We start from the raw sequence: 19,896 nt of genomic DNA, 5'->3' as shown, positions 1-19,896 counted from the left end.
GCATCTGTGCGTTTGAAAAGTCAAATGGCGTTCCTTGTCTTCTGAGCCCCGCCATGAGCCCAAACAATTGATTTCCACCACATATGAGGTATCTGCGTACTCGGGAAAAATTGCACAATACGTTTTATGGTGCATTTTTTCCTGATACCATTGTAAAAAGAAAAAAAAAATATAAAAGCTACCTTGTTGCTGCAAATATTTAAAAAAAATTTTTTTAAAAAAAATAAATAATTTTCACGGTTCAACGTTATCAACTTTCAGTGGAGCCCCTGGGGGTACAAGGGGATCACTAAATATCTAGATAAATTCCTTGAGGGGTCTAGTTCCAAAATGGGGTAATTTGTGGGGGAGCTCCACTGTTTAGGCACCATAGGGGGGGGTCTAAAAACGCTAAGGATTCCAACCAATTTTGTTGTCAAATGGCGCTCCTTCTCTTCTGAGCCACGCCATGCGCCCAACAATTACTTTCCACCACATGTTAGGTATCTGCGTACTCAAGAGAAATTGCACAATACATTTTATGGTGCATTTTTTCCTGATACCCTTGTGAAAAAAAAAGCTACCTGGTTCAAGTAACAGTTCTGTGGTAAAACAAAAGAAAATTGTATTCATGGCTCAACATTATCAACTTCTGTGGAGCCCCTTGGAGCTCACTAAACATCTAGATAAATTCCTTGAGGGGTCTAGTTTCCAAAATGGGGTCACTTGTGGGGGAGCGCCACTGTTTAGGCACCTCAGGGGGTCTCCAAACGTGACATGGTATCCGCTAATGATTCAAACAAACTTTGCTGTCAAATGGTGCTCCTTCTCTTCTGAGCCCCGCCATGCGCCCAAACAATTACTTTCCACCACATATGAGGTATCGTCGTACTCAGGAAAAAATGCACTATAAATTTCATGGTGTATTTTTTCCTGATACCCTTGTGGAAAAAAAAGCTACTTAGTTGAAGCAGCAGTTTTGTGGTAAAAAAAAAAAAAAATTCTTTTCACAGCTCAACTTTATAAACTTCTGTGAAGCCCCCAGGTGTTCAAAGTGCTCACCAAACATCTAGAAAAATTATTTGAGGGCTCTAGTTTCCAAAATGGGGTCACTTGTGGGGGAGCTCCATTGTTTAGGCACCTCAGGGAGTCTTCAAACCCGACATGGCGTCCGCTAATGAGTGCAGCTAATTTTGCGTTCAAAAATTCAAATGGCGCTCCTTCCCTTTCGACCTCTGCCGTGCACCCAAACAATTGATTTTTCCCCCATATGGGGTATCAGCGTACTCAGGAGAAAATGCACAATAAATTGTAGGGTGCACTTTCTCTTTTCTCCCTTGTGAAAATGAAAATGTTATGGCTAAAGTAACATTTTTGTGTTAAAAAGTAAAATTTTCATTTTTTCCTTCCACATTGCTTTGGTTGCTGTGAAGCACCTAAAGGGTTAATAAACTTCTTGGATGTGGTTTTGAGCAGTGTGAGGGGTGCAGTTTTTAGAATGGGGTCACTTTTGGGCATTTTCTGTCACCTCGGCCTCTCAAAGTCACTTCAAATGTGATGTGGTCCCTAAAAAAAATATTTTCTAAATTTTGTTGGAAAAATTAGAAATTGTTGATGACCTTTGACCCCTTCTAACTTCCTAACGAAAAAAAAATTTCTTTCGAAAATTGCGCTGATGGAAAGTAGACAAGTGGGAAATGTTATTTAGTAACTATTTTGTGTGACATATCTCTCAGATTTATGGGCATACATTTTCAAAGTTTGAAAATTGTGAAATTTTCAAAATTTTCGCACAATTTCCTAAATTTTCACAAATAAACGCAAAAAGTATCGGCCTAAATTTACCACTGACATGAAGTACAATATGTCACGAAAAAAAAAACAGTCTCAGAATCACCAGGATCCGTTGAAGCGTTCCAGAGTTATAACCTGTCAAAGTGACACTGGTCAGAATTGCAAAAAATGGCCCGGTCATTAGGGTGTTTTAGTGGCCGGGGGTGAAGGGGTTAAAGGGAGATTAAATTTATGACGAATTGTCTGGAAAGGTAATAAGCTGTTATTACATGAAATATCATGAAAACTGTTTATATTATACTTCCTCCATGTTGTTAAATCTAGCCTAGGGACCAATACTTCAAATACTTCAATTGAGATTGTCCTGATGTCTACAAGTTCACTTTTATTTTTACATAAAATCCTATTGAGTTGTTTCCATGCAGAGATTGTAGCTTTTACTGTTATAAATGTAGGTAAGGGAGGTTTTGAATTTATAAGGTGAGCTAAGATTGTGGCTCTCATAGATCTGTTTTTATTTACACTTTTTTCTATTCGTACCCAACTAGATTCCGAATCATCCAAAAGACATTTCTGTGACTGTTTTAATAAATTTGCTAAATAATAGGCGGAAATGTTTGGCAAACCAATTCCTCCTCTTTTCTTATGTTTAAACCTTAGATAACCTTGGCCTGTTGTTTCTCCATACATGTCTAGATAGTTGGGTATGCAGTTTTGAAATTTCTTGCTTTGTCATGAGGATTGGAATGCATCGGAAAAGATACAAAATTTTTGGGAGAACAATAGCTTTATAGGTAATGATTTTCCCTAACCATGACATTTCTGTTTTAGCAATGTTTGTTTATTTGTGGAAATATTCACACCCACATATGATGACAAACTTTAAAAAAAACGAATTTTACCTATTTTTAGGTCAAATTTCTCAAAAAGGGTACCCCTAAACTATATTAATTCTGATATCATTAGAAAGAGCACATTTTTCTCTACAAGGATCATTGGGGTTTTTTTTGAGTCTCTCAGTTTAAGAAAAGAAAAATGCCACTGAACATGGTGTTATTTATTAATACGCAATGAATGCTAACTGCACTATTCAAACCCTTGCGTTGGTCCATGGTGGTTATACCACAACCAATTCCCTAAAAATTGGTCTTATAATCCTATTAAGAATTGTAATAATGCTGTCTTTCGAGAATTGGCAGCCCCATCGCCTAGGAGCCATGGCCGATAGCCGTGCAAGGCCAGCTGCGGGCGGTCCCTTTATCGCAGGTTCTGAAGCCTGAGGGTGGGTGTCTTTGCCTAGGATCCCAAGCCTAATATTGGGTATCTTTTGTTGGTTCCCAAGCCATAATGTTCAGTCTAAGGCTATGTGCCCACGCTGCGGAAAATGCGCGGATTTTGCCGCGGATTTCTCCAGGAAAAGCCGCGGATTTTCCAAAAATCTGCAGCACAGCTACTCCCCAGCCATTTCTATGGCATTTGGGAAATGCTGTGCCCATGCTGCGGATTTTTCCGCAGCGGAAATCGTGCGGATTTTCGTGCGGAAAAATCTGCAGCATGTCAATTATTGTTGCGGATTTCTCCGCAGGGTCCCATATACTTACCTGCCTTGATAGAATACAACGATGTCACTTTCTCCGTCCGGTGTACAGCAGCGCGGTGGATCCAGCCAGGTACAGGAAGGAAGAGGTGGGCGGGGCCTGCACGAGCTCCGGTCATGTGACAGCCGGAGCTAGTTCAGGCCCGCCCACCTCCAGCACAGTGCACCAGACGCTGACAGTGACCCGGCCGCCGAAAAGCGAGGTGCTGCGTGATGGTGGTAAGTATGAGCACCCCGATCACTGCAGCACTTGTTCTGCATTGAGGATGCAGTGCCGAAGCCATGGTACTGTATCCTCAATGCAGAATGTCCGCACCATATCCGCAGGACATTCCGCTGTATATCAGCAGCATTGAAACAGAGAAAGTGCTGTTGCGGATTTCTGGGAGATCCTGCGGAATGTCTTGCGGATATATGCGCAGGACAATGTCCCCGTGGGCACATAGCCTAAGTGGTCTGGAATTGTTGCTTCAGTGATGGATCTGCAGCCCAGTACAAACATTTTCTCCACTTGTGCCACCACAATGCTGATTTCAATATCAGCGCTGAATGGAATTTTTTTGGTACCAGTCATGGAAAGTCGCCCGGTGATGGGATAGGAGGGACAGCAAAGAGGTTGGCAGCTCGTGCCAGTCTTTAACGCCCAACTGAAAACCAAATACTGACCCCGGTGGATTTAATCAACTTTTGCAACGAGCAACTGCATGGAATCAAGTTGTTTTTTTGTTCCAAAAGAAAAAATTGACAAAATACGGGTAGTTCAAGAGGAAAGGTTCAAAGATGGACATACAATTGCTGGAACAAGAGAAAAATCACCAGTTTGTGCCAATTGATGACAAAAAGATTCGCATTTCAAGGGTGTGAAATGACCCTTCATCTTTCATTGCCCATGTAGATGGATCTGTCAGATCAGAAATGCCTTTTGTGCCAATTGCAAACCTCCAGCCAGGGCAATACATTGCCTGCATTTACGATAGGAACTGGTGGATTGGAAATATTTCTGAAATTTCAGTCGACGACCATGATGCATTAATACATTTTATGCATCCTCATGGAGCAGCTAGCTTCTTTCACTGGCCTGTGAGAAATGATACATGCTGGATTCCCGAGCAGTCGATCATTGCAATAATTCCAGCACCAGCTGCAACAGCAATGGGCCGACAATACAGCTTCTCTGAACCCATTATGTTGCAAATTCAGCAACAATTCCAGACCACTTACTTAAGGCCCCGTCACACTAAGCAACATCGCTAGCAACATCGCTGCTAACGAACAACTTTTGTGACGTAGCAGCGATGTTGCTAGCGATGTTGCTGTGTGTGACATCCAGCAACAACCTGGCCCCTGCTGTGAGGTCGTTGGTTGTTGCTGAATGTCCTGGGCCATTTTTTAGTTGTTGCTGTCCCGCTGTGAAGCACAGATCGCTGTGTGTGACAGCGACAGAGCAACAACTAAATGTGCAGGCAGCAGGAGCCGGCTTCTGCGGAGGCTGGTAACCACAGTAAACATCGGGTAACCAAGAAGCCCTGTCCTTGGTTACCCGATATTTACCTTTGTTACCAGCCTCCGCCGCTCTCACTGTCAGTGCCGGCTCCTGCTCTGTGCACATGTAGCTGCAGGACACATCGGGTTAATTAACCCGATGTGTGCTGTAGCTAGGAGAGCAGGGAGCCAGCGCTAAGCAGTGTGCACTGCTCCCTGCTCTGTGCACATTTAGCTGCAGCACACATCGGGTAATTAACCCGATGTGTGCTGTAACTAGGAGAGCAGGGAGCCAGCGCTCAGTGTGCGCTGCTCTCTGCACGTGTAGCTGCGTGCACTGGTAACCAAGGTAAATATCGGGTTGGTTACCCGATATTTACCTTAGTTACCAAGCGCAGCATCTTCCACACGGCGCTGGGGGCTTGTCACTGGTTGCTGGTGAGCTCACCAGCAACTTGTGTAGCCACGCTCCAGCGATCCCTGCCAGGTCAGGTTGCTGGTGGGATCGCTGGAGCGTCGCAGTGTGACATCTCACCAGCAACCTCCTAGCAACTTACCAGCGATCCCTATCGTTGTTGGGATCGCTGGTAAGTTGCTTAGTGTGACTGGACCTTTAGACTGAACATTATGGCTTGGGAACCAACAAAAGATACCCAATATTAGGCTTGGGATCCTAGGCAAAGACACCCACCCTCAGGCTTTGGAACCTGCGATAAAGAGACCACCCGCGACTTGCCTTGCACGGCTATCGGCCATGGCTACTAGGCGATGGGGCTGCCAATTCTCGAAAGACAGCATTATTACAATTCTTAATAGGATTATAATACCAATTCTTAGGGAATTGGTTGTGGCATAACCACCATGGACCAACGCAAGGGTTTGCATAGTGCAGTTACCATTCATTGCGTATTAATAAATAACACCATGTTCAGTGGCATTTTTCTTTTCTTAAACTGAGAGACTCCAGAAAAAAAAAACAATGATCCTTGTAGAGAAAAATGTTCTCTTTCTAATGATATCAGATTTAATATATTTTAGGGGTACCCTTTTTGAAAAATTTGACCTAAAAATAGGTAAAATTCAGTTTTTTTAAGTTTGTCATCATATGTTGGTGTGAATATTTCCACAAATACATATGCTTTGACCGTGATATTGCAGCAATGCAAAGTCATGTAGATGTTTGTTGTACAGGGTAAAGCACCAGTTACTATTGGATTTTGGTCTTGAGTTATATATGGGCAAAGTTTGGCATACATTTTATGCGAGGTGTTTTGCAAGCTACTTTGACACAAAATTGCGGCCGAAATATTGTTTTGTCATAGCCGGTAATAATTGTATCGTGTTTAGCAGTAAAAGTTGAGCTAGTATGCCAAATTTCAGCATCATAGCCAGTATAGAACTCTAATGGCTATGTGCCAAAGTTTGCAAAATCCTCTTAGCTGAAGCCGCAGGCTTGGGGGGGCCTCCAGTGAAAGGTCAACAGTGCCCAATATATTAGAGATCTGGCCCTAAAAATTTACAGAACCTCTTTTCAAACATACATGTACATCCTTATAAAGTTTCAGCAAAATCGGAGAACGTCGAGTGGGGACGATTTTTAAAACTGGTCCACTTGATGTGGAATGACCCTGTCTCTACATTAAGTTGCGCTCAGATAGGGGAGCAAAAATCTGGTGACAGATTCCCTTTAAAGCTACGTGCCCATGCTGAGCATTTGGTTGCAGAAATTTTTGCATCTCTTTAAGCATTTCATGGTGCTCTTTTTACACTTTTTTTACGGGCGGTTTCTATGGATTTTTGGATGGCAACGCTGCAAAAATGCTGAAAGAATTGACGCTGCAGATTTAGTTCTGCACCAAAACTGCAAGGGAAAAAAAAGCAACATCTGCACAAACCTTCAGAATTGTCAAGGACTTTTTTTGCCGCGTTTTTGGCTGCAGTTTTGTTGTCAGAAGTTTCTGATATTTGACTTCCCGGCAAAGTCTATGAGAAGTCAGATTTGCTGCGCACATTGCAGTTTGTCAGCGTTTTATTTGTCAAATGTTTATGACAAAAAAAAAACTGCAGCCTGTTCATTCTTCCTGCGTTTTTGTCAATATTTGTCACCCATTGAAATCAATGAGAGCATCAAAAACGCAAGGAAAAATGCGTGCTATCAAATCAGTGCATTTGGCGTGCATTTTACCTGCGGTTTTGTCAACAAAAACGCAGCTCACCAACTTAGTTCCAGAAGGCCAAAATCAATGCTGGAGTGATTTTGATATGCCGGTCTCCGTGTGTCGGTGCCTGTGTCAGTGCTGTGTTAGTATCAGTGTGGTGCCTGTGCCCGTGAGTGTCGGTGCCCGTGTCAGTGTCCGTTTCTCTTGCGCTCTCTCTCGTTCTCCAAAATCACTACATACTCACCGATCACCGGCTGTCACCCTGCTCCTCCGCCTCTCATCAGCCTCATACTTATTGACTCCTCCCCCATTTGTGATTGGTTGCAGTCAGACGAGCCCCCATGCTGAGTGACAGCTGTCTAACTGCAACCAATCACATCCGCCGGTGGGCGTGTCTAAATTGTACCGCACTGCAGAGAGTCGCTCTATCGGCGGTGGAGGACTCCAGCTGTTACAGCAAACCACCCGAGTGACTGAAGTGAGCCGTGCCATCGGCGGTGCCGTGACTCAGGTGTTAGCTGTGACAGCTCGAGTCCTCCACTCGTGAGCGCACATCTGGCCGCGACTGAAGTGAGCCGCAGCTGGAGGACTCACGTGAGTGAAGGCATCGCAGATCGCGTGGCTCACTTGAGTAGCGCCCTGAACCGCAGTGAACCCGGCCATGACGTCATTGCTGCGACACCCGCTGTACTGTGGGACCCGTAGCTGTGACGTCAGGGGTTCACCCCCAGTTCATTCTGGTTGCTGCGGCTCTGTCCACACTCACAGCTGGCAGCCATGCTGTATGACCGCTGGCTGTGACAGGACAGGGATGTAGCAGAGCTGGAAGCGTCGTGGGACCTCGTGTGGATTACTTCAGACCTGGAGGGGTGTTTTGGGTGGTGAAAGAGAGGGCTTTTTATTTTATTTCAAATAAAGGATTTTTTTGGCTGATTTACTTTCACCTACAGATTAGTGATGTGGGGTGTCTCAGACGCATGACATCACTAACCTAGGCCTTAGTGGCAGCTATGGGCTGCTGCCATTAACTCCTTATTACCCCGATTGCTACTGCACCAGGGCAACGGGAAGACCTGGTTCCAGCACCAGAATTGGCGCATCTTATGGATGTGCCACTTCTGGGGTGGCTGTGGGCTGCTATTGCTAGGTTGGAATATGCCAAATAACGATGGCCCTTCCCACCCTAATAATATCAGCCCTCAGTTGTCTGCTGCACCTTGGTCGGCATTAGAAAAATGAGGGGATCCCACGTCATTTAATTTTTTTTAATAAATCAAATAATTAAAAAAAAAAGTGTGGGATCCCCTCTATTTTTCATAACCAGCCAAGGTACATCAGAGAGCTGAGGGTTGCAGCCTGCAGCTGCTGCTGTTCCTGTGCTGGATATGAAAAATGGGGGGGACCCCATGTTATTTTTTTTTACCCCCAAAAAAATTAAAAAAGCTAACCAAGCTGGCTATCCCTCTATCAAGCTATTCTATTATTTCTATGTATTCTGTTCTTATTATCTAATCTATATGTTCTTATCTATCTATTCTATTTTTTCTATCATCTATTCCAGCTATCTATCCATTATCCTTTCCAATCATTTTGTTTCTCCTTTTAAAAAACGCAATGACAAAAGCGCACCTGCATTACAAGCGTTTTTTGGGACATTTCCAGGCTCTCTCTGGCAAGGTGCAGTTTTGGTTGCAGTTTGTGTGGAGAAAAAACTGCAGCGTGCGCATGTAGCCTAAGGATTTGCATACCGTTTTGTGACATAGCTGCACCTAAAAAACGCAATAAACACGCACTGTGTGCACAGGGTGTAATAGTTTTCACTGGGGGTGTGGACTTCTGCATGCCACTGACCAATCATAAGCAGACAGCAACATAGAATGGCTACACTAATGTGTGGTGTAATATATCATCAGTGCTTGTTCAGGCTGCACACTCTGGCTGGCAGAACCTGTGGACTCTGCGCCATATACAGCCATATGTCAGCAACTCAAAACAGGACGGGGAGTAAGGGGTTAAAGGGTCCCTAATATGACATCTTCTAAAACTACCGGATAAACAGTGCGGTCAGGGGATTCTCAGGACTCTACTGATGAGTAATATAAACGGCATTTCTGAAAGGGCAGATACCAGGGAACAATAGATGCAGCAGGGATGACTGACTGGTCCTGGAGCATCAGAAACACAACCACCAATCACAGCTCTTCTTTCATTTTCAAACCTGCCTTAGAAACATGAAAGCAGCGATCTGATTGGTCACAACGGGCGACAGCAGCACATCGTACTGGAGCCGCTTGGCGACCACCGCCCATGGTGACCGATACCCGCTCACCACCGACACTCACAGCGCCTATGGCGGCCTCCGCCGGACACTCACCCGCTGCCGCTCCCTCCTGTTAGAATCCTCCTATTTTGACATCTCCTTCATGTTGAGCGTTAGGCCCGAGAGTCCTTCCTTTCCCTTCGACCCCGTCAAAGCGTACGCATGACGTCACTACGTACGGCGCATGTCCGTGATACACAACATTCAGTGTTTGCTCGCAGCTGGGACAATAAAGTTGGTTGAAAAAAAAAGTAAAAAGAAAAAATGTGATATATATATACAAAAAAAACACTGTATTGTATTGGAAGCGATGAACTAAAAGTCCCAGCAAGTCCTGTGATATTAGATACAACTCATATGGGTATCAGAGAACTAGATATAGATATATAAAGATAAATAGAAAGATATTAGATAGACTTATAGATGAATAATTGTCAGAATAGTAAATACACCTGTGTCCTTGGGTCCTTGGCCTTTATATGTCACTGTGTCTTGTTTTTCTCCACTTTTTATCATTTTGATTTAATCTTTTTCTTTTTGGGAACCAAAGTGAAGTAACATCAGTGTTTCCTCTTCCGCTGATATCATGATGACTGACAGCCGGTCTCTGCTGTCTAACTGCGAGGAGCCGGCTGTCAGTCATCGGCAGTGACGTCCCATCGACAGCAGCATGGAAGAAGAAGAGCGCCTCAGGTGTCGCGGAGCTGCTGAAACACCATCAGGGCCATCCATGACCCGTAGAGGCGCTGATCGGTGCGAAACGGCCGTCGTCCGGCTCAGTGCTCCTGTCTGTACCCTCTCCCCCTGTTTCCAAAGACACTGTGGCTGCAGTTTTTATATACCTGGTATAATAAAAGTAGAATCTTTCATGATTGAAGTGTGCCGCTGTTCTTCTGTGTTCAGGAAGTTAAGGATTACCTAAATGTTAGTTTTTAGGTCCCTAATTTAAAAAAAAAAGTCCTGGATAACCACTGTAATATCATTGGGGTACACAGGACGGTGGGCGGATGCCCTTCCACTCGGAGGCTCCACACTCTGTGAAAAAGTATTGTCTCCGCCTGGTGGGCTGCATGGTCTTCTCTGACATGGGACAGCTCATTTCTAGTCTAGTGTCTGTAGGTGTGATTTCGGGAGCGAGTTGACAATGAAAGGCCCTGTCACTAGGGAGAGGGGTCACCTCCTAACATTTACTTGAGGCTGATCCCTGCACATGCTAATGTCTCTAGACGGGTCCTTCCCCGCATGCGCCATCACATGCCTAGGCCTTTGCTGGCCCTGAACTCACCCTGAAAAGTGAAGGACAGCGAGACATTATTCTTGCCATTACAATAAAACAACACAAGGATGTAAGACAAACAGGTGGAGGAAGGCTCAAAAAAGCACTCCACAACTTCTACAGCAGGAACTACTCAGCTGCACTGGAAACGAAAACCTAAGCTTCTCCAGAGACAAGCTCCTTCAAAGTGGACAGCATAGGTATGAGCTATAGCCGGCATAGGGAGGAGTTAGGATTGGATATAGCAGAAGGGAGTAGTGACTCGCCCACCCCAGGGCTATGGGACACCCGGTGCCGGGCCGGACTAGTCCGGGGGTAATCAGTGGTGGCGGGGCCCGACTCCGTGGCCCTGGTGGGTGTCAGTTAAATATGGCTGATGACTTGGGGTTTGTGTTCGTGACGCCACCTGTGGTATGCGGCTATTAAGCCGCCGCTGCTGTGTGAGGCCTCCGGGGTGATGATATGGCAGCAATGGTGGTACTGCTCCCCACAGGTGGAGCGGTGCCCCGGGGACACTGTTGGTGCTTATTCGTGTCTATGCAGAGAAATAACTGAGGCAACACCAGGGGTGCAGTTTCAAGGTCTTTACTCACAGTTCTTGTCAAGGCCTGCAGGAGCCTTTGGACTGCTGGGACCACCGTCAGGGACCTCCGCCGATCCCGGGTAGATCTGGGGGTTGATGCCAGTGCACCCCTCTAATTGTGTCCTTTCTCAGCTGACTTCACTGGCCACCAGCTCTGAAGCTATCTGTGGCCCTGGAATCCCTTCGTTCCCTGCTTGGTGTCACCTGGACCCTCCGAGTCCCAGGGTCTTCACCAGGAAGCGTCACTTTCTTCTTTCTTTAGCTCCTGCCTGACTAGAGCTCTTCTTCTACTCTCTGTTTCTCTCCTTCTCTGTTGCTTTCTTTCTCTGTTGCGGACACTCTGAACTCACAGAGCTCCTTTCTCTTTCACAGCTACATGCTGGCTCCTCACTCTCTCACTCTCTGAGGTAAACTGAAACTCTGACCTTCCTCTCTGCTCTACACTCGGCTGGCTTTTCCCACCACCCGGTTGCTAAGCTACCACCCTATGGGAGCAGGGATGGGTCTTACGACCCCTCCCAGCATGCAGCATGGGAGGGTTACTGCCACTGTCCCTGGTCCCAGTGTGTGCCTAGCAATGGGTGTAGTGCAGTTTTACCTGTGAACTGGCATGTACCCCTTTCCTTACCCAGGATGGGACATCACACCTCTGACTGGGGTGCAATGTCTCTGTGGCGACGGAAGCCTCAGGGGCGCCACACTCCCCCACAGCGAATCCCAGCACGTCCTCGGGCTGAAACAACAAAAACAATGGAAGAAACTGCAAAATTTTGTTATGCATAAAACATTAAAACTTTAGGACATTACATCCCTTTATGGGAGGCACATAAATAACACATTCACCGGGGACCACATTCCAGTCCAGTGGCCCGGTAACACATAAACAGGGGGGGGTCATCTTCAAAAAGAACAGGGGACAAGGATTCAGGACTAGGGTGTCATCTTCGAAAAGAACAATGGGCAGACATTCAGGGGCTATGTACTGTCCTGACTCCATTAACTCCTTGTCATCCTCCACCAGGGGCTCCGACCCTTGATGGCGCCCACTGGGACTCTGACCCAGCGACGGTCAACAAGTCAGACAAGGTCCTCCTCCTTCCACCTCTTGTGCTGGGTGGCGTCTCCTGGAGAACTTAGGGACGTTCAACAAAAGCAGGAAGCATTATTTCTGGAGCAGGTCCTTTAAAACTTTCAACTCGGACGTTTAACTTCAGGGGTTATATACAGTTCAGCATCTTCTTTCCTTCTTCATTACTTGTGAGGATAGATGCGGGGGTCCCACTCCGGCATTGCTCCAGGCAGCGGGTAGGCCGAGGAGATCATCGTCTGCGTCTCCTGAGTGCTGGTCGCTGGCCTACTACGGGGCGCTGCAGCCTGGGTAGGAGTGGGGCTGCTGCGGGGTGATGGTATCGGAGCTGCGTCCTCCTCTGGATGTTCAGGGGTCTGCTCTTTAGCCACAACAGTTGCTGGGATAGACGGCGTTGCGGCCTGGTCTGATCTGGCCGGATAGGGTGTTTTTGCGCCGGACGTCTCAGCAGGGACTTCAGTCAGGGTCGCAGCATGGACCTCAATGGGCATCGCAGCAGAGACCCCAGTCGGGATCACAGCAGGGATCGCATTCGGGATCGCACTCGGGATCGCAGCGGGGATTGCGGCGGGCATCGCAGTGGCCTCTGGTAGTAACGCCGGCGGGGTCAGCACACCCGATCGGGCAGGGGCAGTATAGGACTCACCCAGGGTTAGGCCGGAGATGCTCTGCAGCAGGATCACCATCGCTGGTGTGGGCTCCGGATGGTCGTGGGCGGCACCTCCACACAGGCCTTGCTGCACAGACACCTGCAGCTTCCTCATGGCCAGCACCATCTCCTTCCCCCACACGGCTGTCTCCCATCCGCTCTGCTCATTCATCCTGTCAGCCGTTCCCCCGACTTCAGCCTCCAGCTCAGCGGCGGTCACAGGCCTGATCCAGGTGAGCTCCTCCTGGCCTCCGCTTGCAGGAGCCATCTTCTTTCTTCCTCCATACAGCAGCATTCTTAGCGCGCCATTTTTCTCTCCTTTGCTCTGCATAGCGGGCACTGCTTCGCGTTCTTTTGCCAAGACCAAGGGGGCGGGGCTTCTCTTCGCGCCCTTTCTTCTGACACGCCCCCCTTCTTCCCGCTCTCAGCAGCGCTAATGGCAGTGGTTTCCACAGTAAAACACACAGTCTTTTTAAAGGCGCACAGTACCCGGTGGGCGCCGGCAATGAGATCCTGTTCGTGATGCCAAAATTGACTCGCCCACCCCAGGGCTATGGGACACCCGGTGCCGGGCCGGACTAGTAATCAGTGGTGGTGGCCCGACTCCGTGGCCCTGGTGGGTGTCAGTTAAATATGGCTGATGACTTGGGGTTTGTGTTCGTGACGCCACCTGTGGTATGCGGCTATTAAGCCGCCGCTGCTGTGTGAGGCCTCCGGGGTGATGATATGGCAGCAATGGTGGTACTGCTCCCCACAGGTGGAGCGGTACCACGGGGACACTGTTGGTGCTTATTCGTGTCTATGCAGAGGAATAACTGAGGCAACACCAGGGGTGCAGTTTCAAGGTCTTTACTCACAGTTCTTATCAAGGCCTGCAGGAGCCTTTGGACTGCTGGGACCACCGTCAGGGACCTCCGCCGATCCCGGGTAGATCTGCGGGTTGATGCCAGTGCACCCCTCTAATTGTGTCCTTTCTCAGCTGACTTCACTGGCCACCAGCTCTGAAGCTACCTGTGGCCCTGGAATCCCTTCGTTCCCTGCTTGGTGTCACCTGGACCCTCCGAGTCCCAGGGTCTTCACCAGGAAGCGTCACTTTCTTCTTTCTTTAGCTCCTGCCTGACTAGAGCTCTTTGTCTACTCTCTGTTTCTCTCCTTCTCTGTTGCTTTCTTTCTCTGTTGCGGACACTCTGAACTCACAGAGCTCCTTTCTCTTTCACAGCTACATGCTGGCTCCTCACTCTCTCACTCTCTGAGGTAAACTGAAACTCTGACCTTCCTCTCTGCTCTACACTCGGCTGGCTCTTCCCACCCCCCGGTTGCTAAGCTACCACCCTATGGGAGCAGGGATGGGTCTTACGACCCCTCCCAGCATGCAGCATGGGAGGGTTACTGCCACTGTCCCTGGTCCCAGTGTGTGCCTAGCAATGGGTGTAGTGCAGTTTTACCTGTGAACTGGCATGTACCCTTTTCCTTACCCAGGATGGGACATCACACCTCTGACTGGGGTGCAATGTCTCTGTGGCGACGGAAGCCTCAGGGAAGCCACAGTAGCTGCAGCTGAGATTGAAACTACCTGTTACATTACTGCAGCGTCGGGTACAACAGGTAGGGAGTTGGGAATTACCTGCCTATTAGATTTTAGGCCTATAATAATAAAAAATACTGGATAACCCCTTTAATATCATTGGGGGACACATGACGGTGGGCAGTCACCCTGCCACTAGGAGGCTCCACACTTAGTGAAAAAAATATTGGCTCCGCCTGGTGGGCTGCATGGTCTTCTCGGACATGAGACAGCTCATTTCTAGCCTAGTGTCTGTAGGTGTCAGACCAGGAGCGAGATAACAATGGAAGGCCCTGGTGCTAGAGAGTGGAGAGCGTGGTCACCTCATAACACTCAGCCCAGGCCGATTTCTGACTCCCTAATGTCCCTAATCGGGTTCTTCCCCACATGTGCAGTCAATTGCCTAGGCCCTCGCTGAACTCCCCCTGAATGTGAAAGCCAGCGTGACAAGCAGGTGTTGGAGAGACCCAACAAAAAGCACTCATAGGTTTCTTCAACAAGAACTTCTCAGCTGCATTTTTAAGAACATCTAAGCTTTTTAGCTTCTCCAGAGACTGGCTCCTTCAAAGTGGACAGCATAGGTATGAGCTATAGTCGGCATAGGAAGGAGTGATTGGTGTATACTTACAGCACAAGGGAGTGGCTGCAACTGACATTAAAACTACCTGTTAGATCAGAGCAGAATAAATTGGAACCTTAAACAACCACCGAATGGACTTAAATACACTTCAACTCAGGGTAAACAATGAGCGGGCACTAAGAGGATCTGCGATCAACTATATGCTGTGACCTTCTGATCCCAGATCCCCCCAAGATCACATCAGACCATGACACACTCATGACAGTAGGAGGCAGACACGACCTGTATCAAGGCTGCTGCATCTTTTTTTCTTTGTATTTATTTTTTACTATTCCTACTGTTTCCAGGTGGTGCATCACCTAAGATGGGGGATATTTACAGGGGATTTGTGAATAAAGTTATTAGTGACGCCACTTGCGGTGTTGCGGCTAAGTGTAGGGAGCCACCGCTGCAGAATGTCTCTACTGGGGCTGATGGTATTGCAGCAAGTATGGTAGACCCTCCGCAAGTAGGGTATTGCCCCAGCGGGTGTATGGTGCAGTGGGCGTCGGAAGAAGGAGTCCAGACAGGTATTCAGTGTAACTGGTTTACTCACTTTCTTGGGATGTTAACTGGTTGCCCGAGGCCGGCTGGTTTCATCTCCAGGTCCTCTTCGTCCCAGTGCCAGTCTGGTTCTCTGGTGCCTTCTTCCCCTGCACCTGTCTCCGGTAAGTGGGTGCCCGTGGTATGGAACACTGGGGTCCCCGGTCTGTGGTTTGTCCACTTCTGTCCGCCTGACGGTAGCGTGAACCCTGTGGGGATGGAGTCTCTGGTCCAGTCCCCGGTTCTCCCTTTGCTAATGAGTCTTCGGATTCTTTAGAGTCAGCAAGGTCCTTGATGGTCCCCTTGCTGTGCAGGTGTTAACAGGTCGACTTAAAGCTCTTTCCTGTTCTAGGGTCCTGTACCCCGTCGGTGCATAGTTCCGGGAGTACTCCACCACACTCCACTGGCAACTACCTCTCCTAGGTACCAGGTCACCGTCAACCTGATTTAGGGTGTCACTTCACTTCCACCTTCGCTCCTCGCCTGTCAGACACTTACTGACTACTCTCTGCAGTCTGCCCCTCCCACCTAGTCAACTAGTGGATTGAAGTGGCTCCACCTCCAGGTGGCCATCCATTGGTCCCACTCTAGCTATGTACCATTGTACGGGGGATTGTGTGGGAAAACTGGGATTAGTTGGGTTTTTGTTGTTACCGGCACTGGGGTTCTGGGCCCCTAAGGGGGTAGGCCCTGCATCCTTGTGGGGATGTAGAACCTTGTAGCACCCTAATGGTGTCAGGGGCGCTACACAGGCCCCCGAAGACATTAGACAGGAAAGTTTAATTCCCTCCATGTTCTTCCCTCCCATTTCCTTATTTCTCATGGGTTCTGTTAGGGTCTGTACCTTGGGGTCTTCCTCCTCTTTATTTCTTTTGGGGCTATTTTCCAGGCTTTGGCACCTTTTGCATCATTTTAGCCCCAGCCTTTTCTGTAACCTCTCCCTCAAGGGCAGTCTTTGTTTTCCAACTTTGGCGGGGGAGGGTGGGGGGTCAAGAAGAGATGAGCTTTACCATTTTCTTCAATGATTTCTCACTTATCTTGGGGAGGGGTCTATAATCCCAAGTTTTCTTTCTAAGACTCCAGGTTGTGTTTGCATTTCTGCAGGTACCTTTTCAGAATGTCTTTATCTGTTCTGACCTCCTAGGTTGCTAACTGTCCAAAAATTCTAGGACACTCCGTACAAATAGGACACTTTTTTACTCTGTCCGTAAATTTTTTTAAGGCGTCCATGATTTTTTTTCGATGCTTAAGAAACTTATACAGAATATTTTGACTGTAATTATCACCATTTTACAGTTTACAGTGAATGCAATTGATGGCTTCATATCAGACTTTGAGCTGTAGACATGGATTAGTCATAGTCATAACGATTATTTAAGGTTTTCTAATCTGTCCATAAATAGTTTTTCCCTCATGTCTGTCTTGCCTTCCGTTGTTGTGTTGTTTTAGTGCAGCGGTGGGACTAGTGATCCTTACCTTCCCACTCACTAGCCAGGGCTTACTGCAGGTTCTTTCAGGGATTCAGGTTCCTGCTTGGCGACAGGTGAGGAACCTGTATAGGGACTGGCTAGGAGTTCAGTGTACTGCAGCAGGTTAGCGGAGGAGGTGTCCATCTTCCCTCTCACTAACAACAGGGTCCACCGTTGTAAGGGCTCATGCACATGTTGTGTACTTACATGCATTTACGCTGTGTATAGTACTGCAGCGTAAATGCATGCGTCCTGCGTCCCCTGCACAATCTATGAAGATTGTGCATGAGACGTGCGCACGTTGCTTTTATAAACATGTCGCGGGCAGGGGACAGATCACAACCAGGGAGGGGGGCCGCTGGAGGCACTCGGATCCGGGCAGTGGCTTTGGCTCGAGTGGCAGTCGGATCCGGGGCTCGCGCAGCCGTCCGTCGCCCACAAGAGAAAAAGGGGAATATTTACAGGGGATTGTCTGTGACGCCACCCGTGGGTTGCGGTGATGAGATGGCAGCACCGCCGCTGCCTCTGGGGATGGTGCCCGGGACCGATGATGTGGGGGCAGCAGGATGGTATCCCCTTCATGGGTAGGGGAGGTGTAGTCCCGGGGCCCAGGTATTGTGTAGTATTGCTGGTAACAGTAAACTCACAGTTCGGTTGTCCTGGTGCTGGATGAGGCTGTACTGATGTGTGGAGTCAATAAACACAGAGTCCTTTTGTAAACCAAAGCCGAATGCCGGGAGCCTTTTGGAGGGGTGTGCTGGTCCCACACCCGGGGTGATGGTCTGTGTTACTTTCCTCTGCACTGTGTTTTTGGTGTGGTGGACTTCCCGGTGTGGAACACGGGAGTCTTCTCCCGGTACTTCTGTTGGGAGCCGTGCCCACTGATGCTGACCCTTGGGATCTATCGGGCCCTGGCGGATGCCCTATCCCCCGTGGTGGGCTGTTGTCTGCTTTTGGGACTTTGGTTGGGACAGGACCTATAATCCTGCCCTCAATTGGTTAATTAGCTAGACCGTTGGTTCCGGTCCTGGCTTCTGTGTCCAAGTACCCCCTCTGTGCACGGTTTCCGGGTCGGTTCTCCGGTGTCGGTACCGGCGGGCTCCAACCCTGCCCCGGTCCACCTCGGATCTCCGGCAGCCGTCTTCCCGTCTCCTGACAGACACGGACCACCGTCTGCCACCTAGCCCTTTTGCAAGTGCTGCTGTAGTCCAGAGGCTCCAACCCCTGACTACACTTCACTGAATGCTCAGCACGACACGACTGTCTCTTTCCCCGTCCAGCACTTCTCTGACTCTTTTCCCTCCCCAGATTCTCTAGACCCCTAGGTGGGCGTTCTCCATCCGCCTGGTCCCGCCCACTGGTGTGCCTTCCCTACCCTGGCAGGGGGTGACTAGGGTTTTTGTTTGGCATGATGTAACCTGTGTGTGGGATGTGATGTTAAATCACAAGAAGGAGGCGATTCCTGTACCCTTGGTGGAGGGCACAGTCATCTGTGACTCCCTGGTTTTGCCAGGGAGTCACAAACGCAGCGATTTGGGTGCTAAAATTTTTATCCAAATCCGTGCGTTCATAAAATGAGCATGTCAATTATTCCGTGCGCTATGGATGCAGCTCCCGCTCTGTCTATGGTGGGGGCAGCAGCCATAGCACATGAAATCGGCTTTTTTTTTTTACAGAAAAACTGCATTCATTACGCAGTGTTTCTGCAGCGATTTGACGCGCACATGTGCTGTCAAATCGCTGCAGAATATTCAGCAGTTACGTGTGCATGAGCCCTTAATGTGTACCCCATGTTTGTCTTGGTAAAACCCCTGTCTGTTGTGTATTTTATCTCACACTGGACCTTCTTTAAACTTATGCTGTGACAGTCCAGGGAAAAGAAACTGTCCAGGCTCTAAACTACTTTGAATTTTTTGGAACGCTTTGATTGGATCATCAACCAGAAGAAATCTTTGACCCCCATCCCAAAACCTGACAATTTTGAGCATGACCTTAGAAACTAGAATGGGTCTAGTCTACCTTCCCCCAGAGAAGTCCTCCCTTCTTCAAGCCAAGGTGTCTCATCAATGCTCTGACTGGCACATAGTCATCAGCGCTGCTTACAATGGTGCGCGCCAGTCAGAGCAGTCATGAAGCAGCTGGTGACCATGACCAGTCCATTTCTCCATTAGTAAGAAAACTGCAATTGAATAAATCAACCTGAAGAGCTATCGATAGATCTAAAGCCTCTTTCACTCCACCTCTATTCCCAGCTCCAGTTTGCCTAACAGCTCTTTTACACAGAGGCTGTAAATCAAGCTAGAGGAGGCCCAGCTGAGCAGGGAATAGAGCTGGAGCGACGGAGGCTTCCGATCTACCATAGTTCTACAGCCTCATTTACATATCAATTCAATTGCAGTTTTCTTAGTAATGGAGGAATGGACTGGCCATGTAAAGGCATTGCTGGACTTGTCTTTAAAAGAGCTACATGTACATATAAATAGTTTGGGGGGGTGAAATTCTACTGACAGATTCCCTTTCAGATCATTGGGATCCTAAGACTTAGAGGGAAGAGATATCCTACTATCTCTGGAGTTAAATAAAATGTGAGGTTTTGCCTAGCTGTAGACCTTGAAAGGAAATGATAATTTTATTTACAAAAGAAATTTAAAGTTTGTAACATTTTCTGATGGTAAATATAGATATTGGCTGAGCAGCAGGTGAAAGCAGCTTCTAAAGAAAGAAAAGCACTGACATGAACATAGAAATAGTTTGGGGGATGAAATCCTGCTGGCT

General features: G+C 47.9%; 1 protein-coding gene across 1 annotated transcript in view; it reads right to left on the bottom strand.

Moving 5' to 3' along the window:
• ZBTB40 (zinc finger and BTB domain containing 40) overlaps positions 1–9,476 on the bottom strand; it is a 172,292-nt gene extending 162,816 nt beyond the window's left edge. Inside the window, exon 1 of the mRNA XM_075329390.1 lies at positions 9,386–9,476. The gene's annotated coding sequence lies outside the window, so the exon portion shown is untranslated. The remainder of the gene's footprint in view (positions 1–9,385) is intronic.
• Between the last annotated feature and the right edge of the window lie 10,420 nt (positions 9,477–19,896).

This window comes from Anomaloglossus baeobatrachus, chromosome 11, assembly GCF_048569485.1.
Source record: "Anomaloglossus baeobatrachus isolate aAnoBae1 chromosome 11, aAnoBae1.hap1, whole genome shotgun sequence".
Lineage (NCBI taxonomy): Eukaryota > Metazoa > Chordata > Amphibia > Anura > Aromobatidae > Anomaloglossus > Anomaloglossus baeobatrachus.
The sequence above is the reverse complement of the archived record's forward strand: the minus strand, read 5'-3'. Positions and strand labels throughout refer to the sequence as shown.